The sequence below is a fragment of the Mobula hypostoma genome, chromosome 6 (assembly GCF_963921235.1).
Source record: "Mobula hypostoma chromosome 6, sMobHyp1.1, whole genome shotgun sequence".
Taxonomy (NCBI): domain Eukaryota; kingdom Metazoa; phylum Chordata; class Chondrichthyes; order Myliobatiformes; family Myliobatidae; genus Mobula; species Mobula hypostoma.
This window is the reverse complement of record NC_086102.1, coordinates 140,149,550-140,170,669: the sequence shown is the minus strand read 5'-3', so window position 1 is coordinate 140,170,669 and position 21,120 is coordinate 140,149,550. Positions and strand designations below refer to the sequence as shown.

General features: G+C 41.0%; 1 protein-coding gene across 8 annotated transcripts in view; it reads right to left on the bottom strand.

Moving 5' to 3' along the window:
• Window positions 1-21,120, bottom strand: part of LOC134348440 (melanophilin-like) — a 202,450-nt gene that overhangs the window by 95,591 nt on the left and 85,739 nt on the right. For 6 of the 8 annotated variants that reach the window (XM_063051815.1, XM_063051813.1, XM_063051819.1 and 3 more), the window contains exon 2: window positions 18,513-18,605. The exons of the other annotated variants lie outside the window; for them this stretch is intronic. The gene's annotated coding sequence lies outside the window, so the exon portion shown is untranslated. The remainder of the gene's footprint in view (window positions 1-18,512; window positions 18,606-21,120) is intronic. 8 annotated transcript variants of the gene reach the window in all.

The following is a 21,120-nucleotide window of genomic DNA, read 5'->3' as shown; positions in this document are numbered from 1 at the left end:
ATCTAATGACGGGATATGTTGAGAATCCAGGAGATTGGAGCTGAGAAGGAAATGGTTCAGCCATGATGAAGTGGTGGTGCAGACTTGATGGGCCAAATGGCCTAACTTTACACCTATATCTTATGGACCTCAGGTCTTATAACAGTTTTAGGGAACCAAGCTTTTCCAGAGATATTGAGGCCCTGGTTAAGAAGAACAAGAAGGTGTATTGCAGGTGGAGGCGGGAAAGAACAAATGAGGTACTTGAGTATAAAAAGTGCAAGAGACCACTTCAGAAGGAAATCAGGAGGGCTAAAAGAATGCATTTGGTTGCTCCAGAAGACAAGCTGGAGGAGAATCCTAAGGGCTTTTGCAAATATATTAAGAGAAAAAGGATAGCAAGGAACAAAATTAGCCTTGTTGAAGATCAGAATGATCATCTATGCGTGGAGCCAAAAGAGATGGGGGAGATCTTCAACGGATTTTTTTACATCTGTATTTAGTTGGGAGATGGGCACAGAGTCTTTGGAAGTGAGGAAAAGCAGCAGTGAGTTCATAGACCATATACAGATTACAGAGGGGGAGATGTTCACTGTGTTGAAGCAAGTTAGGGTGGATAAATCCCCAGGGCCTGACAAGGTGTTCCCGTTCCCTCAGACCTCGTGGGAAGCTAGTGCAGAAATTGCAAGGGCCCTAGCAGAGACATTTGTAACACCATTAGCCACAAGTGACAAGCTGGAAGATTGGAAGATAGCTAATACTGTTCCGTTGCTTAAGAAATGTTCTCGCTATGAAATTAGAGACTGGTAAGCCTGACATCAGTAATAGGAATGCTATTGGAAGGTGTCCCAAGGTACCAGATAGATCAGTATTTGGATAGATAAGGACTAATTAGGAATAGTCTACATGGCTTTGTCATGGTAGGTCATGTTTAACCAAACTTGTAGAGTTGTATGAGGAGTTACCAAGAAAGTTGATGAAGGCAAGACAGTGGATGTTGTCCACATGGACAACAGCAAGGCTTTTGACAAGATCCCACATGGGAAGTTGGCCAAGAAGGTTCAGTGACTTGGCTTTTGGGATGAGATAACAAACTGGAATAGACATTGGCTTTGTGGGAGAAGCCAGAGAGTAGTAGTAGATAGAGGCCTGAGACTAGAGTGTTAGATAGAGGTCTGTGACTAGAGTGTTAGATAGAGGCCTGTGACTAGAGTGTTAGATAGAGGCCTGTGACTAGTGGTGTTAGATAGAGGCCTGTGACTAGAGTGTTAGATAGAGGCCTGTGACTAGAGGTGTTAGATAGAGGTCTGTGACTAGAGTGTTAGATAGAGGCCTGTGACTAGAGTGTTAGATAGAGGTCTGTGACTAGAGTGTTAGATAGAGGCCTGTGACTAGTGGTGTTAGATAGAGGCCTGTGACTAGTGGTGTTAGATAGAGGCCTGTTGCTAGAGTGTTAGATAGAGGCCTGTGACTAGTGGTGTGCCACGGGGATTGGTACTGACCGTTGCTGTTTGTCATCTATATTAATGATCTGGATGATAATATGTTTAACTGGATCAGCAAATTTATGGATGACATTAAGATTGGGGGTGTCATGGACAGGAAGGAGGACTATCAAAGCTTGCAGCAGGAACAATGGGCTGAAAAATGGCAGACAAGTGCGAGGTGTTGCACTTTGGGAGTACATGAGCTGACGGGCCTGTTTCTGTGATGTAGTGCTCATGTGACTCTATGACTCTTTGATTCATAGAGATGGAAAATTAACGGTGTCATGTCTGCCTTCTTAAACACAAGGGGTTCTACAGAGGCTGGAAATCTTGAGTAACACATGCACAGTGCTGGAGGAACTCAGCAAGTCAGGCAGCATCTATGGAGGGAAATAAACAGTTGTACATTTTGGGCTGAGACCCTTTATTATGAGCCGATGAAGGTTCTCAGTCCGAAACATCGACAGTTTGCTCCCCCTCATAGGTGCAGCCTAACTAACTGAGTGCCTCCAGTATTTTATGTGTTTTTCAAATCCATATGTATCAAAGCAATCAGAGTCACTATGTCATCTTCACTTGAGACACTAACTGTAAAGGTAATTGTTACTTAAAGGTTGGGTGGTTCAACGACAGCTGTGTCACATGGCTTGTAATTGCACATTGTCATATCATGCCAGCCACTTTAGTTAGGCTGTACCCAGCGAGACAGACAGTGATGATCTTCAACTGTTTCTGGATGATCATCAGCTTGGTGTAAGACACACATTCTTTCCCCACTGTAAGGAAAATGTCTTCAAGCGATTGCTCAACTGATTCTTTCCAAAATCTCGGGCTGCATCAGAGCACAGCAGCGAATGTAACGCTTTACAGTGGGGTTCAGTTCTTGTGGCTGGTTCCAGCGAGCCCGTGCGTCTTTCTGGGACTGCGTGCGTGTGTTTCTTCTGGATGCTCCACGTTCCAAAGGCGTGCGGTGAGCTGCAGACATGCTATGTTGGCACTGGAAACGTGGTGACGCTTGTGGGCTGACCCCGGAACATCCTTCGACTGTGTTGGTTGTTGATGCAAACAGTGCATTTCACTGCATTTTTTGAAGTACATGTGACAAATAAAGCCAATCTTATGTCGGATTATGTGTTGGGTGACGCAGTGAAGCTCAGTGCAGCTACTTTATCGACTCGGTACGGAAGGACCACGGCTCGGGATTCTGCTCCACTGGACACTGAAACCTTGGTCCCATGTGACAGCCTCTTTAACGCATCACAAGTGTGTTTTTAAGGAGGAGACAGAAGTGTTGTTAACACATTGTGTGAGAATGTGCTGAGTTTATGGTACAATAAATATAGAGAAAGTCAACGATTCTTACAGTTGTACACCTCTAAAACAGGCCCTTCACACACTATGCTCATGCCAACAATTTTGTCCATCGATAGTAATCTCGTTTGCCTGTATTAGGTCAATATCATTTTATGTCTTGGCAAATATCCCCTTTAAAACATATCCTACACAATCTAAAGCTATTCCTCCTTGCTTTACATGCCCCTACCATGGGAAAACAATTTTGACCATCTACCCTTTCTCTTCTCAGGTCACCCCTGAGCCTCCTTTGTACCAAGGAAAACAATCTATCTAATCTCTCCCTGTGTCTAAAGTCCAGGCAACATCCTCGTGAATTTCTTCTGCACCCTCTGCAACGCACCATGCTATAGTGTGTTCATCAGAACCGCGCGCAGTGTTCAAAGTGTGATATAACGAATGTTTTGTAAAGTTGCAACATCATGTCCCAACATTTTTATTCTATGCCTCTCTGTGAACAACAAACAAGCCATATACCTTCATTATTCTATCTATCTACAGTCTATTACCACTTTCAGGGAGATAGGGACTTGAATACCTGTCAGGGAGATGAGATGCAAAGTAGCAGTGCAGGGGAGAATAAAGTTGGGGCAGATACAGAAATTAGTGCAAGCAAGTCCAATGGGCAGGATATACAGAGTTCAGGGCATGATAGGCAAATGAGATTGTGATTGTCTAGCTTATTAAACGTGGTTAAAAAATGGGAAGGCCTGGCAGCTCAGTATTCTGAGGTGTAGATGCTACAGGAATGATAAAGGAGGAGGAAAGGAGAGGAGGGGTTTGTGCTATTGATTGGACAGAAATTCCTAGCAGTACTTAGGGAGGTTATTCCCCCGGGATACAATATGGGCAGATTTAGAATAATAAGAATAATAAGAAGAATGTGATCACCTTGATGGGAGTGTTCTATTTGACTGCACTTCCTCCACCCACCCTTGGCATCACAAATAGTCAGCTGAAATTAGAGGAACAAACATGTAGAGAGATCACAGAAAGCTGTCAGAATAATAACGTTGAAATAGTAGGCGATCTTGCCCTCCCTAATGCTGACTAGGACTGCTACAGTGCTAATAATTAAATAGGGCAGGATTAGTCAAGTGCATCCTGGAAAGTTTTCTCAAGCAGTACGTAGGTTGCCTTGCGTGAGAGCAACAACACTCAACCTGCTCTTAGAAAATGAGGCTGGGCAAGTGGATCATGTCAGTGGGGGAGCTCTTTAGGAAAAATTACCATAATTCTATTAGGTTTAAATAGTTAACTAATGAGGTAGGACAACTCCACAAGTTAAATTCCTGAATTGGAGCAAAGCTGATTTTGATGGCATTAGAATGGAACTTAGAAAATTTGATTGGGAGAGGTTTAGGCAGGTAAAGTGATACCTGGCAAGTGGGAGATGTTTAAAAGTGAGATAGGGAGCACATAGGGTGAATATATTCATATTAGAGCAAAAGGGAAAGCCGACAGGATTGGAGAACCCTGACTGATGAGGGATATTGAGGCTTGGTCAAGAAAAGAAAGGAGGCATATATCTCATATAGGTTACTGGGATGAGGTAAACCCCATGAGTATAATGGATGGAGGAGTACGCTTGAAAAGGAAATCAGGAAGACAAAAAGGGGACATGAGCTATCTTTGATAGTTATGGAGAATCACAAGAAATTCTATATAAGAGCAAAAGGGTCACTATGGAGGGAATAGATCACCTTGAGGATCAGCATGGTTGTCTATGTGTGGAGCCACAGCAGATGGGTATGGAATTAATTGAATATTTATCATTTGTATTTACTATGGAGAACCTCATGAATCCTCATGGAACCTCAGGGAAGGGAAATGTCCTAATACATTACAAAAGAGGATGTGTTGGCATTCTTGATCTGCATAAAGTTGGATAAGTCACAAGGGCCTGACTAAACGTATCCTTGAACCGTGAGGAAAGCACAGGAAGAAATTGGTGGGGTCCTGGCAGAGACTTTTGTGAGCCATGGGTGAGGTACCAGAAGACTGGAAAGTGGCTAATGTTGTGCTTCTATTTAAGAAAGGCATCAAAGGCAAAGGAAGAATCCACAGGCCAGTGAGCCTAATATCAGCCTCCAGTAACTCAGCTCAACAACTATGAGCTAGTTACTGGAGGAGATTCTGAGAGACAGGTTTTATTTGCATTTTGAAAGCTAGAGACTGACTAAAATACAGTACGAGGGAAATTGTATCTCATGAATTTGACTGAGATTTTGAAGAGGTTATCCAAAGGATTAATGAGGGCAGGGTGGTACATAGACTTTAGCAAGACTGGTCTGGAAGGTGAAATCACATGGAGTCCAGTGTGAACTAGCCAAAAGGTTACAACATTGGAAGGAGTCAGAAGATGGTAGTGAGTGACCACACATGGATTGGGTGCCTTTCATATGGGCTGCTACATCGTGTGTGACATGAACTTTGAGTGATGTTGAAATGGAGAATTTACCACCACACATCTGACTTGATCCTTGTTAGTGGTGGACAAGCTGGGAGTTAGGAGTTAAGTTGCTTGCGTAGGATTCCCAGCCTTACAACTGCTCCTTTAGCAACATTGTGTATATAGCTACTCCAATTCAGTTTCTGGTTACATCCAGAATGTTGATAGTGGGGGACTCAGTGACAGCAACAATATTGATTGTCAGGGATGTTAGATGGTTTTTCTTTTGTCTGATACTGCCATTGTTTGTGCAAATGTGACTTGCTTGCTACCTATCAGACTAGACTTAGATATTGCCCGGACCTTGCTGCTTTTGCTGGTGGACTGCCTCATTATCTGAGGAGTCATCAATCCTATGATCATTGTGCAATCATCAGCGAACATTCCTACTTCTGACCTTAGAAATGAAGGAATGTTGTCAATGAAGTAGCTGAAGATGTTTGGATCCAAGACACCATCCAGAGGAACTCCTCCAGAGCTGCCCCATAGGTGAGATGATTGACCTTCAACCACCACAACCATCTTCCTCTGTGCTAGTAATGATTCCAACCAGTGGCAGGGATCCTTTCACCAGTTACTAATGAGTCTATTTTTTTCCGGGGCTCTTTTTTTTTTTGGTTTTTTTAAAACTAATTAATTTATTTTTTGCTCAGCATTACAAAACTTTCAATTTCCAGATACACTTACATTTACATTTCTTCCCCTCACAGATATCAGGTATCAGAACACTTCCATCAAAATATAGACATCGCCACAATATCCTATACAAAATCCCTTATTAGTATAGCAGACAGGTTTATATCCATATACTGCAGAAAAGGTTGCCATATTTTATGAAAACTATCCATACATGTCAAAAAGTCCAAAGGAATGTATTCCATGATTAACTTACACCAACCAAAAAGTCCAGGGACCTTATCGAACAAAGTAAAATGTTCTTCCTCACATAAAATGTCAGGATGTTAAAAAGTTTTTTCTGATGTGCATTAATGAAACGACTGCTGGGTAAGCCCAAGAGAAAAGACACTGGGTCCAGTTTTTTGTTTCTTTCAGATAAGAACTTATATACAGAAAAAAAACATCATTGTTAACTGATTTCTATAGTTCTGACATAGAAAAGAGGGTGTTTTGTTCTAAGGGTGAAGTTTCTATTAATGCTTTTTACAGCATCCTGAGGGAATGTTCTTGTGGAGAGGCTGAGCAGTTGGGAAGGGTCTGGGAGGAAGAGCTGGGAGTAGAAATAACAGCTGAAACATTGGAAGACATCTGTGATAATGCAAAGAAGACTTCAGTTTGTAATAGAGCTAGAGCATTGCAACTCAAAATTCTGCATAGAGCCCATCTGACTCCAGATAGTCTCCCGAAATCTAAGATGGGGGTTTCTCCAATGTGTTCTAAATATAAAGTAAATACTGGAACTTTTACCGACTGTTTTTGGACTTGTCCCAAACTTCAGGCATATTGGGGTGATATTTTGGGTGAAGTGGAAAAGATTCTGAAAATGGAGCTTCCAGGGCTCTTTGATGCCAGACTTGAATAAATGCTGCCTGGACATGCTGAGTAGATATTCTATTTTTTTCGTTTCTTTTTCAGTATTGTTTATAATCCTCCTTTGTTAAAACTTAACAATTTTTGGGATGCGGACATCATTGGCAATGCAAACTTTATTGTCCTTTCCTAAATGTCACTGAAAAGAGAAGGCATTTAAGAGGCAACCATATTGATGGTTTTGGAGTCACTAGGCTGGACAAAGTAAGGATAGCAGATTGCCTTCACTGAAGGACAGCAGTTTTTACAGCAATCCAGTAGCATGACACGATAGCCAGTGTTCAGAAGATCAGGGTTTAAATCCCGCTACTGTCTGAAAGGAGTTTGTTTATTCTCCCCATGACAACTTGGATTTTATTTAAGTGCTCCAGTTTCCTCCCTCATTCCAAAGACATACAAGTTAGTAAGTAAGGGTTAGTAAGTTGTGGACATGTGATGCTGGCACCAGAAACATGGCTACACCTACAGGCTGCCCCCAGCACATCCTCACACAGTGTTGGTCATTGACATAAGCAATGCATTTCACTGGACATTTTCATGTCTTGATTTACATGCGACAAGTAAAGTTAATCTTTTAGTTACTGAAACGAGACTGTGTGCAGATTCTGCATTGCTCCTCTTTGAAATAGTAAACATACTCAAGTATAACCTCAATGGTTATGAAGAACTTTTGAGACAACTTCAGATATGGAGGTTGCTGATAAATGTATGTTCTACCCTTAACCTCTTTCACTTCTAGTCCTGTTGTTGAGGAGTGTTCATTCTAAGCTCGCTAAAATCCAGCACGGTTGTTTTTATGGCTGCACCAAACCAATATACCCCATTGTCTAATAAGTCTTCAATCTCAGCATACTTCCAATATTCCAAATTTCCCTAAGCTAAAGACTTTAACACACAACACAGAACCATAAAGAGGCCTCTCAATGAGCAAACCTTCCATGGAAAATTACTGGATTCCCAAACATCTGAAAAGAATGGGAAACAATTAATTTATTCATGAAGAAGTGTAGTTTTTAGATTTTGAAAATGAAAACCATGAGCATGACTACCAGCTGACTTATAAAACCCGAGGATTTTGCCAGGATTTCAGTAGCCTAAAGCATTGTTTGAACACAGAGACAAGCTTACTATCTTCCTTCATAGTTGAGAGTTTTTTTTAAAAGGTTTCAACTATTTTTGTCTGTTTTTTACTGCTAGATACGGAGATTTGAGCTGGAAATTAAATGAAAGTGCAGAATGATTTTTATTAAATTCAATAAAAATCATGCACTTTAGTACAGATGAGAGTGAAATAAAAATAAAGGTTTCTTTTAAAACAATACTGCACACTATGAGCCCTTTGGCTCATGATGTTGTACCATCATATGTAAACAGATTCCACGATCAATCACACCCTTCCCTGCTGCACAGGCCATAGCCCTTTATCTCCATCGAAATTTAATATGTTAGAAAAAAAATCCTGTGATGCAAAGTGAACCTTTTTAAATATGGGTCCTAGTTCTTTTGGCATGTATGATGGAGAGTGTTTTAACTTTTAAACATAATCTATTCCCAGTGTAAACTGCAGAAGGTAATATACCATCTTTATAAAACAACGACAGGAGGCACAATAACAGGATTTGGTGTACTCTTTTACAGATAATTTTGTGGAAGAAATGATATAGCCAAATGCTACACAGTATCTGTGCCTGGTTTGCCAATACAAGCTTCTCAATCTGGGAATGAATCCTGCACATAGACACTCAATGTGCCCTTCAAGCACATGGTCTCCTTTAGTACTTGGTTCTACTCACAAGCATTGCTGAAAATACTCATTTACAAAGATAAGTAGAATGGATGTGATGTTTTGACTACATGTTCACCTAGTCCTGTACAGAATGTAGAACACAGAACAGCACAGCACAATATAGGTCCTTTGGCTCACAATGCATGTGCTGACTTTTTAACGGACTCTAAAGTCAATCTAACTCTTCCCTCCTACATCGCCTTTCACTTTTCTGTCATCCATGTGCCTATCAAAGAGTCTGTTAAATGTCCCTAAAGTATCTGCTTCTATTGTCATCCCTGTCAGAGTGATCCATGCACCTAGCACTCTTTGTGAAAAAAAACACACTACTTCTGACATCCCCCTATACTTTCCTCCAATCACCTTAAAATTATGCCCCCTCATATTAGCCACTTCCATTTTGGGAAATGGTTGTTGGCTGTCCACTCGACATATGTGTCTTATCATCCTGTACACCTCTATCAAGTCACCTCTCATCCTCCTCCTCTCCAAAGAGAAAAGCCCCAGCTCATTTAATTTATCCTCATAAAACATGCTCTCTAATCCAGGCACCATAATGCTAAATCTCCTCTATATATTTCGCACTGGTTATTGTCCATCAGCACATTTTGAAATTGTAACTGCAGGCCATAATCAGCTGATAACTCCAACAACAGGCCTCTGAAACTGGCAACAGTGAGGTCTCAATGTCTGAAGATGAGAATGTGTCATAAATACACTGCTTTTTTCTGTGTTTCAGAATCAGTGGGGCACACTTCTTACTTTTAAAAAGTTCATCTTAAATGGGATGCAACTGATGTCTATATTGCCATCAACAGACATTGCTGCAAAAGATGGCAACATATTAAGACAACTCCCCTGACTCTTTGCAGACTTTAAGCTTAATTTTTAAAGCTATTAACTTGTTTGCCATTTCAAACACTGCATACTCTTCCTTTAATAGAGGGACTGACATGACTGAAGTGGTCAAATTTATCTGCTGGACACAGAAACTTGGTGAGCCCTATTAAATCTTCAACACCAGAATCATGCCAAATTTATTATCACTGACATGTTATGACATTAGTTGTTTTGTGGCAGCAGTACCGTGCAAGATATAAAAAATACCACAAGTTACAGTAAAAAAAAAGAATAACAAGGCAGTGTTTACGGGTTCAGAAATCTGATGCCAGAGAGGAAGAAGTTATTCCTAAAATACTGAGCGTGGGTCTTCAAGCTCCTGTACCTCCTTCCTGATGTAATAATAAATGCTCATGTCCTTAGTGATGGATGTCTCATTCCTGAGGCATTGCCTTTTGAAGATGTCCTCAATGGTGAGGAGGCATGTGCCCATGATGGTGCTGGCTGAGCACACAGCCTACTGGAGCCTCTTAGATGCTGTGCATTGGAAACTCCATACCAGGCAGTGATGCAATCAGTCAGAACCCTCTCCACGATACACCTGTGAAAGTTTGCTAGAGTATTTGGTGACATACTAAATCTCTTCAAACTCCTAATGAGGTATTGCTGCTGGTATGTCTTCTCTTGGATTAATTGATCCACACGAGCTGTGGTGGTCTCCTGATGAGAAGGGCAAGAATACAATTGCAAAGGGAAGCTCAGAGGTCTTTGAAAGCATTCTACCAGTGCAGACTTCCTTTGACACAGAAAAGCTCCGTCCAGGTTACATTAGAGCAACAACGCTGCAAGAATTAAGGGCACTTATTTCTACAAGTTTCAGTTTTAATCAGTCATGCGAATATGGCTAGGCTCTGCAGACAATTCATTGGCTGTCAATACCTCTTCATGAATAAAAAACAATGTGTTGTTACTTCGTCACTCTGGCCAACATACCTAAACGTCTGTCTATCATCATCAGTGCACATTCTAGTGAAGTTGTTCCACAGGACTCTGTGCCCTTTGATAACCCTTGAAAAAAAATCCTCAGTGGTAGCCTGGCCCAGAAGGTTAGGGCACATGGGTCCAAAGTGTGTTGGCCAAAACTGCATCCAAAATTGGTTTGTTGACTGTATGCAGATGGAAGTAGAGGAGGGGTGTTTTCGAATTAGGTCTGTAACCAGTGTTGTACCACAAAGACCTCTATTCCCTGTCATATATAGAAATGACTTTGGTGACTCTTGATGAGTCCTCTTATATGATAAGGTGGGCTATGGGCTTCACATTGTACTTCATTATGACCTTACACCTTATTGTTGCCCTGCACTGCACTTTTTTCAGTAGATTTTACACTTTGTTCTGCATTGTTATTGCTCTATTTTATTCTACCTCAATGCATTGTGTAATGATTTGATCTGTAAGCAAGACTAGCTTTACACTTGTGACAATGTTGGCACTTGTGACAATAATAAAGCAATACCACTGAGAATGTGGGTGGATTGATAAATAAGTCTGTTGAAAACACAAAACGTGATGGAATAGTAGATAGCAAAGAAGGTTGTAAAAAGATAAAGGGACATAGATCAGTTGCAGATGGAATTTAATTCAAGCAAGTGTGAGATAATACACCTCAGAATGTCAAATACTAACAAGGCACATACGTTTAAACTGAAGGAATATAGGAGTGTTGATATATTGAGGAACCTTGGAGTTCATAGCTCCCTAAAAATGGTAGCACTGGTAGATAGGGTAGTGAAGAGATAAGAGATTGGATCAGTTGGGTTTATTCTCATTAGAACATAGGAGTCTGATATGTGAACTTTTTAAAGTTATAGGTTAGATATTCAGAGACATTCTTTGAGGGTGAAGGATTCTAAAACTCGAGGTTCTCTCCTTTCACTTTAAACACTGGTTTAAAGTGAAATGGGAGATACTCAAAGGTAATCTGAAGAGTTGAGGAATGGTGAAGGGGAGGGGGCATTACCAGAAATTCGAGAAATCAATGTTCATGCCATCAGGCCACACTCAGGTTGGAGCAGCAACACCTTATATTCTGTCTGGGTAGCCTCCAACCTGATGGCAAGAACATCGATTTCTTGAACTTCTGGTAATGCCCAGTCCCCTACCATTACCCATCACCTTTTCCCTCTCTCACGTATTTTCCTTGCCAGCCCATCACCTCCCCCTGGTGCTCCTCCCCCTTTTCTTTCTTCTGTGGCCTTCTGTCCTCTTCAATTATCTCCCTTCTCCAGCCTTGTTTCTCTTCCACCAATCAGCTTCCCAGCTCTTTACTTCAGCCCTCCCAGTTTCACCTATTACCTTGCGTTTCTCCCTCCCCTCCCCCCACCTTCTAAATCTGACTCTTCCTCACCATCTTCTTTCCTTCAGGCCTGCTGAAGGCTCTCAGCCCGAAACGTCGACTGCATTCTTTTCCACAGATGATTTATAATTTTTACCAGTTTTAAAGATTCAAAGTTAGTGTCTACTGTCACTGTTCTTGCCAGAAATATTAGTTTGGAGCTGTGATAAAGAAACAGCAGGATTTCTGCTAAGTGTTGATTAAATTTAAGTATGAACATGAATTTCAATTTTCCGCAGTCTATTGGGACAAAGCCATCTTTCTATTCTCATGAGGTTAGGAGAGGAAGTCATATAGCTTGCTTTCCAAAATATGTTTTTGAAAAAAAAACAAAATTTTCCAGTGGCACTAGAAGTTTTGGATCAACCAGGACCTATGAAATTGGTTTTGACAGTTACTGCAGGCAGTGATTGGGCATTATGTGTCTTCTATGAGGGTGAAAAACAATCTTTGTTTCAGAAACAGCTTCTTACCCTTGCCATTGGATTTTGAATGGTCTATAAACACTACCTCGTGATTCATTTTTCCTGTTGCACTATTTATTTATTTTGTAATTCACCATAATTTTATATCTTTGCAGTGTACTGCTGCTACAGAACCCCAAATTTCATGTGTGATAATAAATCTGTTTCTGATTCAGAGTATAATGTTAAAAGGTTTAAAACAGTGTCATAGCTTTGAACAATCTGATACTGCAAGAACCAGAAAATGAAAAGGGAGTCAGCAATTTGGAGACAAAAATCATAAATGCTGTATCTTCAATGTTTGTTTATATATCAAATGAAGTGGAAAGGTTGAGCGAGGTGGACAAGTACATTTGTATCTTACTGCACAAATAGAGGATAAACTCCCATTTAGAAATATTGACAAGGAATGATGTTTACATACAGAATCTTGAGGACAATGGACATGGTATATATGACTGTTTTTTGAACTGTTAGTATGAACAGAGCTTTAAAGAGACAATGACATTTCCACCCCCTCGTTGAATCAAAAACCTTTGAGGCACTCCATTGGTCATGGTCTTTCATGGAAGTTGCGTCCTAGCTGCCAACATGATTTGCAAGCCAGTACGCAAGCCAGGAAGAGCAGATATTGACACAACTTGGAACCAGTGGCATCGCAGGAGTTGCCAGTCAGCATTGAACTCAATATAGGACTGCCTTAGAGACTTCAGCTCTGGATTTTTTTCGGAGTTTACTCCCGAAGTCTTCCCCATGAGCTGGTATAGCCACAAGGCAACGGACGTCTGAGATCAGAGTTTTCCTTCTCCTAGATAAGCTGCCAACCACGGCTGATGAGCCCCATCTGCCTGGTTTTAAGGCATCAGTAACCTGCCTTTGTTCCTTCTCCCGTCAGTAGAAACTGTTCTGCCGGGCTTAGTAGCTAAGCCACACCTGAAGGCCAGGAGCTGGACTTGGTTGTCCGAGGCGATTTAAGACCACACCTTTGGGAGCATTTAATAAGTAGTGGGAGCTTATCCCCACTACAACTTCTCCCACCCTTAAGGAACTAATTAAAAAAAAACACTTTGCCTAATAATCTTTGTGTTTGGTTAGGAATGATTCATATTTGAGCTTAACAGTAACTAGACAAAATGCATTCCTGAATATAGGTTCCATTCCACATACCATTTGAATGGCTCACTCTACCTACATGCAAATTTCCCTGGGAGTAATCAGAAAATACAACGTGCTTAGTGTTTGTTTGCAAAGTGTTCATTGGATGAAAATGGATATAATTCACTGGATAAACACAAGCCCACCCTTTAGGATTACACAAAACAAATTCTTGATAATAGATTAGGTACATTTATGCAGAGGCATGAGTCACTAAAGTTTGACATCCAGAGTGGTGCAGGATATGTGAACCTGTAACATATCAAGTTTTTCACTTCCTTATTCCCTCTCTTTCTCTGTCCATTTGCACTTTCATCAATAGTCTCTTTTATGAGATATGCTGCATTGAAAAGCTCCTCACTGTGACCTAAAGAAAGGTAGTAAAACCGTGATTCAACTACTTCCCTGTGTCAACTGCAACACTTTATCCTGCTGCTCATACAGCACTCATCTTTCAGCCACATTTTGATCTGAAATCTTCCAATCTGCCATTTTATTTTATGCTAAGTGCCAAATGCTCATTGTCCCAACAATTTTAGAAACTTGAACAGCTTCCTGAAGTGAAATAAGAAAATCAGAATCAGGTTTAATTTCACCTTTTAACTTAGTGGCAGCGTTACAAAGCAATAAACAATAAAAATAATTGAATTACATTGTGTGTATATATCTGTAAAATAGATAGATTTGAAATAGTGCAAAAACAGAAATAATAAAATAAGTGAGGTAGTGTTCATGGGTTCAATGTCCATTTAGAAATCGGAAGGCAGAGGAGAAGAAACTGTTCCTGAATCACCAAGTGTGTGCCTTCAGGCTTCTGTACCTCCTTCCTGACAGTAAAAATGAGAAGAGGGCATGTCCTAGGTGATGGGGGTCCTTAATAATGGACATTGCCTTCTGAAGCACCACTCCTCAAAGATGTCTAGGATACTACAAAGGCTAGTACCCATGAGGGAGCTGACTAACTTTACAACTTTCTGTAGCTTCTTTCAATCCTGTGCAACAGACTCTCCACACCCCCATACCAGACGGTGATGCAGCCTGTGAGAATGCTTTCTACAATACATCTGCAGAAGTTTTCGAGTGTTTCAGGAGACAAACCAAATCTCCTTAAACTCCTAATGAAATAGGGGCAAATAACACAGTAGATTGTCACAACCATCCGTGAGAGTGATATGGCCTCCTTAGCTATCTGTGACAATGAACGCTGCAGATTTGCCACCCTCTAGCTAAAGAAATTCCTCTTTATCTCTATTCTGAGGCTGTGCCCTCTGGTCCTAGACTCTCCCACTACAGGAAACATCCTCTCCACGCCCACTCTGTCTAGGCCTTTCAACATTCGATAGCTTTCAATGAGACGACCCAGAGCCATCAAATGCTTCTCATACATTAACCCTTTCATTCCTAGGATCATTTTTGTGAAGCTCCTCTGAACTTTCTCCAATGCCAACATATCCCTTCTTAGATAAGGAACACAAACACTCATGATACTCCAAGTACTCCAAAAGATAACATCACTAATTTCTCATTTCTTTAGTTTCCATTGTTTAATCCACAGTAAAACTAAAGAGGCACTTGTATTAAAAATCTCTCCTATTTCTTTTGGTTCCACACAAATGGTAATTTAGTCACCAATGCCGCGATACTTCAATAGGTGTCAATAGGTACATTTAATGTCAGAGAAATGTATACAATATACATCCTGAAATTCCTTTTCTTCACAAACATCCATGAAAACAGAGGAGTGCTCCAAAGAATGAATGACAGTCAAAAGTTAGAACCCGAAAGCCTCCCCAACTCCCCCCTCCCACATATATGCAGCAGCAAAGCAATGACCCCCTCTTCTCCACCAGCAAAAAAGCAACGGCATCCCCCTCCGTGCACTCAAGCATGCAGCAAAGCATCAAGAAAGACACAGAACTGCAGTACTCCAAAGACTACTCGTTCACCTGGTAATTCGACAAACCACAGGCTCTTTCTTTCCCTAATATGCAAATATATAGAAATGTTAGCATGAAACAGTTTGTATTCCCTCTTAATCTGTGAGCCAGAAGCCCTGCGAAACATTCAGGCCTGGAAAGCAGCGAGAACTTCAAAAGTCCAGGGTTGTCAGGGCTGAAAGGAGAATGAAATTCCGAGACAGCCACTTCAGCTGGAAATTCTACAATTAGCATATGTTAGCAAGTTTGAGCACAGACAGAGAGGGTGTAGATGGACTTTATTCATTTGATTTCTCATGGTGGCTGGAAATCCACCAGAATATCGTTCAGGAATCCCCATGTGGATTACAGGAAATTGTTGCGATTTTGGAGAAGTACAAAATGCAGAATTACCTCTCACACCTACAGAAGAAGTTACTGGCTTTGTACTTCAGCTCCAATTGTATAGGCATATTTTGAACACATCTTCTCAATACTTTAAACAGTACCATTCAGCATTGGGTACCTATGTACTCAACAAAGATTAACGACCAGTTGCAACTCACTTGGGACCTTGTTAAGGAAAGACTCTAAATTCCTTTGCTAATAATCCAGGGTTGGTCACAGATCATAAAGCAAATAAAGTGAATAATAAATAAAGAAATAAAGATTACTGGTCTGCCACAGCCTCTTGCCACAGGGGATTACATCACATGCTAAGTTGTTTCAACTGGGAGAGAACAGCATTACTAGAGAAGTTCATAAGGGTCAAACACAATTCTGTAACATGAACCAAAACCATTGCTGGTAGCACACAAATTAAATCAAATGAACTTTTTCTCTGTATTCTGCACACTTGTGAGTTTTATTGTCCTCAGTAAATGTTTTTGGAATTCATTATCAAAACTGATGTGATATATTTCACCTGAGCCAGATCCATAATTCCAAGCTTTTGAATACTGCCCACTTAGCCTTAAGACTACAGGAAAACGTTGATATAATTAATCCAACATCTCTCTGAGGTTTAAAAATCAAAAACATAAAGAAAGGAAAAATTTGCATTTGTGCATTTGCATTTACATTATCCGACCTCAGAATTCCCCAGTGTCTTTCTCAGCCAATGATGTGTGTTGAAGCAGAAATAATCATTACAGTATGGATATGCAATAAAATTATGCATATCAAACAACCAAAATATCAATGGCTAAATCATTCAATAACTTTTAATGGCATTGATAAATGTTAAATATTGCCTTGAACACTGGTATAAATCTCCTCTCAACCTTGGAAGGTCAGTGAAATTGATACATTCACTTCAGATGATAGATGTGCTTCATTTAATATTTCATGGAAGACAACCCCATGGCATTGCTAAGTATGGTCAATTAAAATCTTATGCTCCTATTTCCGGGGTGGGCTAACATCTGGATATCTGGACCACATGATTGATTGTATATACTTAAAGCAAAGGTTGATATGTTCCTGATTATTTAGGTGGTCAAATGTTACGGGGAGAAGGCAGGGGAATGTGGCTGAGAGGGAAAATAAATCACCCATGATCAAAGGCTGGAGCAAACTCAATGGTCTGAATGGCATAGATCTGCTCTCATGACTTACAGCCTTATCACTAACATGAGACTGACATCTACAGCAGGTAGCCCTGTTATGCTTAATATGTTTAAACTAACCAAAACAGGTACTTGTGCGTCTTTTGTAAGTTCTTCCTTTAAAAGGTTAATTGGAATGAGTGACCTTTATTATTGAAGTTTAGTGAAAATTCTGGCAAATTTAAAACTCTTTTAGATATGCTTCTATCTTTCAATTGCTTCATCTTTTCTATCACTCCCAATAGATGCCATGAACAGTACAACTCTAGCTCCACCTGTGTCAATGCTCCTCTGAATTTGCTCCCGGTACATAGTGTTACGTACCCCGTAACTGGGTTGCCAAACCAGCAGAAATGGATCACTCAGTTGGAGTCTGGAGTACTAGAACTAAGAAAGTTTTATTAAAGAAACAAGCAACACAGTAATCGAAAGGATAATAAATGCAACAATTCAACAATGATAACCACACATGTGCACAGAATTAAGATAACAGCATCAATCAAGCTCTATCGTTGTCTAGGGGTAAATGACCAATTTCAAAATTACTCAAAGTTCAGTCCAGTTGGTAGTTCAGTTCGCAGTAATCGTTGTCATGGCGATGGACAAGGTGGGGAAGAGAGACATAGAATAGGAACAACTCATCATTCAGCACAGCTTCACTCACAGACCAGCGAGATGGCTCACAAACAGCATTTGGGCAGGTCCTTGGTGATGTCACCTGAGGTCACCGACTGTGACCCCTCCTCCAGATGCGGTCGATCCTCTGCAGTGAACCCGGCACCCAGGCAAGGGCGGACACACACCGGGTTCCCGCTGATCGTACCTTTCCACCCTGTGCGTTGTCCGGTACTTCTCACCACTCGTGAGAGGCGCACCGCTTCCAGGGTCTCGTTACCTCGGGTGGCGTGTGTCTGTCCTAGCGAACCTGTCCCTTTTTATCCCCCTGCTGGGGCATCGCCCGTCCATCACTTCAAACAGTCCAGGGTTCAAAGGGGGGAGCCGCTCCAGACAGCTCTTCCTCCCACATCCCTTCACTACACATCTCCAGACGCTGCTCCATTGTTCCTTATCTCTCCTTCCCCTGAGGGCAGGTGGCAGACCAACTGCTGATGCCACTGATGCTAGCCCAGGCCAGCAAACATCTTAATTTTAGGTGTATTCTCGTAACAATAGTGTCAAAGAGAGATACAGTCGAGAAACAGGCACTTCAGTCTACTGAGTCCATGCCTCGCCACCTCCCATTCACACATTCTCATCAGTTTTCCAAGACATCACCACCTACTCACACATTCGGGCCAAGTTCCAGAGGCCATTTGATCCACCAGCCGGTGCATCTTTGGGATACAGCAAGAAACTGAAGCACTGGAGGAAGCTCACACAGTCACAGGGAGAATATGCAAACTCCACACTGCTAACAGCTAAGACTAGGATTAAACTCCAGTCTCCCATGCTTTGAGGCTCTGAGTCAACCAGTGGCGTCTTTAGCTTTTATGGCAGCTGCCCATTACATAATTGTTGGTAGTCACATACCTATGTCCCTGCTCCCCACCGTCTGCAGTCGTCTCCCTTAATTTTATATCATCAATACAGTCTGCTGGGTGAACTCAGTGGGTCGAGCGGCATCTGTGGAGGAAACAGGAGGTGCTGAAACCTTGCATATGGACTCTTTATATTTCTATATCCTCTTTCTACATTTCTTCCTAAAATAAACCCATCGCTACATTTTCCCTCCGGCTCGATATTCTGAGCACAGTGCCTATTTATTCCCCTTTAAAATGTTGTTGGTTCTGAGTTTTCTTACTTAATGTACTGAAATTAAGCTGACAGCCAGCAATTGATGCATAATAGAAAGTGGTTGGATTGGACGATTGCCACTTGGAGCGTAAGCCAGATATGTCACAAAATATAATTACTATTGACATTATGAAATTAAATTTCAGACCCAGTAAAATAAATAAATATTTATATCTAATTTCTGAAAATGAGGAAACACAAAATAAGTTTCTGTATGCATTGATTGTGCTTTGGACAGGAGAGCCAAAGAAACACTTATTTTGGTCACTTTCCACACCACTTGTGTTGTTCTGGTGCATACTATGGAAGACCAACAGGTTAGGTCATGTGGAAAAACACACATATAGTACTCTTATATTGTGATTCCACTTCTGAACGTTTTTCTTTTTTCTACTGGGGTTCCACAATACAAACACTTCCCAAATACTTTAGCAGCTTTGGGATGTTCTGAATTGTACTAGAAAAAAAAGCACAAATTTCTTTGTGCTTTGTTTAAACAAATGTCTGTCTGCTAAATTTAAAAACACAAACACAAGGAAATCTGCAGATGCTGGAAATTCAAGCAACACACACCAAATGCTGGTGGAATGCAGCAGGCCAGGCAGCATCTATAGGAAGAGGTACAGTAGACATTTCGGGCCGAGACCCTTCCTGTACCATCCTGTACCATCAAATGCACCACAACCTCCTAACTTTTATACTCTTATACTCAGTGCTCTGACTTGTGATAGTCAGTGTGCCAAAAGCCTTCTTCAGCACCCTGTTTACCCAAGACTCCACTTTCAGTCAACTATGTACTTCTACTCTAACACCCTCTGTTCTGCAATACTTCCCATGGGGCCTGCCATTCACTGTGCAAGTCCTACTTGGATTTGACTTTCCAACATGTAACACCTATGTCATCCGCCTTTGAATAGTAATTTTGAATTTTTAATGTCATCCACTTTGACTTGCTGGTAGATTGTATGGTAAGAATTCCCATTGGGATTATACTACAATATTCTAAATAAAGTGGTTGTAAACTCCACATTACATTTTTCTCCCACATAATTATTCATTATTTTCTATAATTTGTCAGTGTAAATTGTCTATGTTAGTGAGTGAGTAATGGAATCCAGTTGGATGGGGGATAGAAAATGTGGGCAGAAAATTGGTTAAAGTAAAAATAGTCTAACCATGGGCATGGGGCAAAAGTGGCCTGTTTCCAAGACGTATCTCTGCGAAAGGCATTAAAGACCTAAATTCACGAGGAGCACTTTAAAAACCATCATTATCACTCATTTTAACATTCAGTAAATATTGAGATTTGTAATGTACCAATTGCAACCGGATCCTCGACTTCCTAACCAAAAGATCACGATCTGTATGGATTGGAAATAACATCTCCACCTCACTGGCAATCAGCACTGGTGCACCTCAGGGATATGTGCTTAGCCCACTGCTCTACTCTCTCTACACCCATGACTGTGTGGCTAGGCATAGCTCAAATACCATCGATAAATTTGTTTATGTTACAACTATTGTTGGCTGAATTTCAAATAGTGATGAAGGGGCATAAAGGAGCGAGATAAACCAGTTAGTTGAGTGGCAATGAAGCAAAAACCTTGCACTCAATGTCTAGATCAAAGAGCTGTTTGTGGACTTCAGAAAGGTAAGAGGAAAGAATACAAACCAATTCTCATAGAGAGATCAGAAGTGGAGAGTGAGTGAGCAATTTCAAGTTCCAGGGTATTGATATCTCTGAGGACTTAACCTGGACGCAACATATTGATGCAGCTATAAAGAAGGCAAGACAGTGGCTATATTCCATTAGGAGTTTGAGGAGATTTGGTTTGACAACTAAAACATTTGAAAACTTTTACAAATGTACCGTGAAGAGAGTATTCTGACTGGCTGCATCACTCTTATGGGGTGGGGGTGGGGGGTGGAATACTACACAAGATGGAAACTTGTAAAATTAGCCAGCCAGCTTCATCATGGGTACTTTCCTCCGTAGTATCCATGATATCTTCAAGGAGCGGAGCATCAGGAAGGCGGCGTCCATCGTTAAGGATCCCCAACACCCAGGACATGCACACTGTTACCATCAGGATGGAGGCACACAAGCCTGAAGGCACACACTCAGCGATTCAGGAACAGCTTTCCCCCCTCTGCCATCAGATTCTTAAATAGAGATTGAAGCCGTGAACTACCTCACTACATTTTTATTTCTGTTTTTGCACTACTTACTTTAACTCAACCATTTAACAGACAAATAGAGATGCTTAATATAACTTAGCTTTTTTTCCTCTTATATCTATTTGTCATGGATTTCATTGTAGTGCTGCCATAAAGTTAAACAAAT